The 4,977-nt window shown below is 43.8% G+C and overlaps 1 pseudogene across 1 annotated transcript; it reads left to right on the top strand.

Moving 5' to 3' along the window:
• The first annotated feature begins 3,102 nt into the window (after window positions 1-3,102).
• LOC308346589 (keratin, type II cytoskeletal 8-like) lies at window positions 3,103-4,353 on the top strand (annotated as a pseudogene). The gene has a single exon. The product of its transcript is annotated as a keratin, type II cytoskeletal 8-like (transcript).
• The last annotated feature ends 624 nt before the right edge of the window (window positions 4,354-4,977 follow it).

Here is a 4,977-nt window from a genome sequence, read left to right as displayed (position 1 = left end):
CATTTCTCCTCCTTCCCTCCCCCTTCTTCTTCTTCTTCCCCTCCTCCAGTTTTTTTTCTCCTTAAAAACCACTTTATCGGGGCACCTGGGTGGCTCAGTGGGTTAAAGCCTCTGCCTTCGGCTCAGGTCATGATCCTAGGGTCCTGGGATCGAGCCCCACATCGGGATCTCTGCTCGGCGGGGAGCCTGCTTCCCCCTCTCTCTCTGTCTGCCTCTCTGCCTACTTGTGATCTTTGTCTGTCAAATAAATAAATTTAAAAAAAAAACCGCTTTATCACCAATGTCAAAGGTCAACCTCTCCTCAGACTTCTGGTCTGACTTTTGAAAGTCATAAAAACTGAAAAAAAATTGGAAAAATAAGAAAACTGTAAAAAAAAAAAAAAAGGCAGGGCCAATTTCTGACATGTTTTGATTTTAAAAACATGGCCAGTGCAACATACAGACCTACATTCTACTTCATCAAAGCCAGCCTGAGTCAGCACACCTAGGCCAGTGTCTAAAATTTACCTTCTTTCTTCCTATTAATAAAATCTCTCTGGAATTTGTACCTTGTTGAAAGCCGTACCTTGCAGCTTTGGTTAATGCTTTTGTCATCTGTTATATTAGTTCTTATAATTCTCTGTCCATTTGCCTGGACTATTCTTTGCAGATTAGCCCACTTTGGAAGTGTTTATATGAGTCCTAGAGAGGATTATGTATAGGTTCACTGAGATGATCGTCTTGGAAACTGAGAACAAGTTTCTGCTTCATAGGTCTGTTTACCTGAAGATAAAGGTGAAGAAAAAGACCTTAACTGAAAGTGTAAATTGACATTGGGGTTTCTTTATTATTATGTACAGAAGTTTTACCGTACTTTATATTGACCGTACTTAAATGTTATGATTATCCTAAACAAACAAACAAATAAACCCCAACATAGAATTACCTTATGGTCCAGCAACTCCACCTTTGAGTGGAAGAACTGAAAGCAGGACTCAAACAGATATTTGTACATCACATTCATAGCAGCATTATTGGCAATAACTAATGGTGGAAACAATGCAAATGTCCATCCACAGATGAATTAAATAATAAAATATGGAATGTACATGCAGTGGAATAGTATTCAGCCTTAAAAAAGAAGGGAATTCTGGATGTGCCTGGGTAGCGTAGTGGGTTAAAGCCTCTGCCTTAGGCTCAGGTCATGATCCCAGAGTCCTGGGATGGAGCCCCGCATCGAGCTCTCTGCTCAGCAGGGACCCTGCTTCCCCCTCTCTCTCTGCCTGCCTCTCTGCCTACTTGTGATCTCTCTCTGTCAAATAAATAAATAAGTAAATAAGGGAAATCTGACACATGCTGAATGTGGATGAACCTTGAGAACATTAGGCTGAGTGAAAAAGCAAAACACAAAATATAAATATCATATAATTCCATTTGTATAAAATACCTAGAGGAACTGAAATCATAGAAACAGAAAGTAGAATGGTGATTGCTGAGAACTGAGGGGAGGAGGGAATGGGGAGTTGTTCAATGGGTACAGAGTTTCAATTTTGCAAGGTGAAAAGAGTTCTGAAGATAGATGGTTGTGATGGAGGCACAACAATGTGAATACATTTAATGTCATTCAACTCTACATTTAAAAATGGTTACAATTATAAATTATATATTATGTATATCATACCACAATAAAAGTTATGATTAATTTGGTGTCATGCGTATTAAACCTTGCTTTACCTACAGTGCAAGATTTCACTCTGGAAGGGAAAGGGATACATATGAAAGGAAATTTTGAGGGGCTGCTTGCAATCACTCTGTATTACATTTGTCCATATACTTGCATTTATATACAAGCATGAAGCATATCTGTGTCATCTTGAAGAGGCGTTGTATTATTTTGCTGTTGTTATAAATGAGTCCAATATATCATTCCTGAAATGCCCTTGTATTTATTTTTAAAAATAATTTGGAGGAAACTAATTTTCATGTGTCTGTAGTTTTTATTACAACATCACAAAGGTGAGTTTTGTACTGACTTTGATTTTGCTTCTTCAAGTAACCTCAGAAGGTATCAATATGGAAAGAAAGTAAAAGGGAGAGATCTTTGAAAACTCTTTTGTTTAGGATTTATTGTTAAAGAAAACTCAAGGAACCCAACTGCTAAACTGAAGATCCTGGGTTATTCTGATCCAAAATCAACCTTTGAATCCAGCATGATTAACTGTGTGGACATTCATAAGTTGCTTTGTGAAGTAACTTATATTGTTAACACCCAAAATGGAGGAATAAGGGGGGAAAAAAACAGTAGAGTTGCAACATAGTACTCCTGGAGCTATTAAACCAAATTTGGTATAGTTTGAAAGCTTGGGAAATACTTGTGTCAAGTTGAAGTATTCTTGATGGGAATATTTACATTGAATCTAACTGAAACTTTTATTTTAATTTCTAGTTTTCAGGAAATACGGGGGGGGGGGGGACAGGACCAAGTCAAATGATGTCATGTGTCACAAATGAGATCACATTACAATTCCAGAATGTGGGCATTTGATGAGGCAATTGTCCCAGTCTTTTCAAATGTCCCCAGTCTTTTCAAATGTCATAATTGAAAGGGACTAGGAAGATGTAGCAGCCAAATGCAATGCATAAATCTTCATTTATCCATGTCTTAAAAAATTAAGCTATAAAAAACATTTTTGGGAAAAAGCTCCTACCACCTTCAATATAGTACATCATCTATGGTCTGTCTTCTCCCCGTAAGAAATAGATTCTTGAAGGCAGGTATTTTATTTATTTCTTGTTGTTGTTGTTGTTGTTGTTTTAAGATTTTATTTATTTATTTGACAGAGATCACAATTAGGCAGAGAGGCAGGCAGAGAGAGGGGAAGGGAAGCAGGCTCCCCGCTGAGCAGAGAGCCCAATGTGGGGCTCGATCCCAGGACCCCAGGATCATGACCTGAGCCGAAAGCAGAGGCTTTAACCCACTGAACCACCCAGGCGCCCCTTGTTGTTGCTCTTTATTGGTGTATCCTGGGTACCCAGAGCAGTGCCTAAAACATAGTAGGTGCTTAAATAGTTCATGAATGAATGGATGTACATGTCTTAGTCTGTTTGGGCTGCCATAACAAAATGTCACAGAGCAGAAATTTATTTCTCACAGTTCTGGGGGATGGAAGCCCAAGATCAAAGCACGGCACCAACATCCAAGCTGTGCACACCCAGGAGATCAAGACCATCAACAACAAATTTGCCTCCGTCATCAGCAAGGTGAGGCACCTGGAGCAGCAGAACAAAATTCTGGAGACCATGTGGAGCCTTCTACAGCAGCAGAAAACTACTCAGAGCAACAAAGACAACATGTTCAAGAGCTACATCAACAACATCTGGTGGCAGCTGGACACCCTGGGCCCAGAGAAACTGGAGGTGGAGCTTGGCAACATGCAGGGGCTGGTGGAGGACTTCAAGAATAAACAGGAGAAGATCAAAGAGCCTGCAGACACGGAGAATGATTTTGTCCTCATAAAGAAGGGTGTGGACGAAGCTTACATGAACAAGGTAGAACTAGTCTCCCACCTGGATGGGCTGACCGATGAGATCAGCTTCTTAAGGCAGCTGTATGAAGAGGAGATCGTGAGCTGCAGTCCTAGACCTCCAACACGTCAGTGGTGCTATCCATGGACAAGAGCTGCTCCCTGGACATAGACGGCATCATCACCGCGGTCAATGCTCAATATGAAGACATTGCCAATCGTACCGGGCGTGCAGCCAAGACCATGTACCAGATCAAGTATGAGGAGCTGCAGACATTGGCTGGGAAACACAGGGATGACCTCAGTCGAGACGGAGATTTCCAAGATGAACCAGAGCAGCAGCCAACACCAGGCTGAGATCGAGGCCCTCAGAAACCAGAGGGCCAGCCTGGAGGCTGCCATTGCTGACACCAAGCACCATGTGGAGCTGGCCACTAAGGATGCCAGTGCCAAGGTGGCCAAGCTGGAGGCCGCCCTGCAGTGAGCCAAGCAGGACATGGCCCAGCAGCTGGGTGAGTACCAGGAACTCATGAACGGCAAGCTGGCTCTGGAAATTGTGATTGCCACCTACCGGAAGCTGCTGGGAGGTGAGGAGAGCTGGCTGGAATCTGGGATGCAGAACACGAGTATCCATACTAAGACCGTCAGCGTCTGTCCAGGTGGGCTGAGCTGGGCCCATCAGGGGCTCACAAACCCGGGCCTCAACTATGGCCTGAGCACCTCCCAGTCTAGCTTTGGCCCTGCTGGTTCCTTCAGCCATAGCAGCTCCTCCAAAGCTACGGTGGTGAAGAACACCGAGACCCGTGATGCGAAGCTGGTGTTACAGTCATCTGTTGTCCTGTACAAGTGAACAACCACCGTGGTCCTTCCCAACTTCCCTGCTCTTGTGGCTGTCATAGAGCCTTTGGGGGAAAGAACTATGCAGGGGAACGTTTCAAACAGGAAACCCACCTAAGACTCAGTCCCAGTCCTCAGCCTACCCCTGGGGGGAGTCTACTGCCCTGGGTACCCTTCTTGTCCATGGCCCAACTAAAAGCCAATTTGAGTGTCTTTTCCCAAATAAAGCCTCAGTTGACTATGCCAATCCCACCCCCTCCTCCGGAAAAAAAAAAGAAGGATCCCTCCTCATTCAGGCATGCCCTATTCATGGGGCCCTGATGGTGATGCAATTTTTTACTGGCTCAGAGACAGGATCTAATAGGGCGTCATGGATGGAGAGGATTACTGACAAAGATGGACAAAGGATTGTTCTCTTCACAGGATCTCCACTAGCTGGCAGTGGGTTCCTCTTAATCTGCATTAACAATGCGGTTGTAGTCCTTGAAAATTCTGGACTGTGAAGTTTTTCAGGAAACCAGGCTTTCCCCCCGCCCCCCTTCCATCTATCCGGCACAGGGAACAAGAACACCCAGGGCTTCCCACAGCTTCCTCTTCTCTACAAGTTCTTTGCCGGTTGTTCCTGTTTGGCCCTCAT

Source organism: Martes martes, assembly GCF_963455335.1.
Source record: "Martes martes genome assembly, chromosome: 7".
In the NCBI taxonomy this organism is placed as follows: Eukaryota; Metazoa; Chordata; class Mammalia; order Carnivora; family Mustelidae; genus Martes; species Martes martes.
Note: the sequence above shows the minus strand (reverse complement) of the source record. Positions and strands in the feature narration are given on the sequence as shown.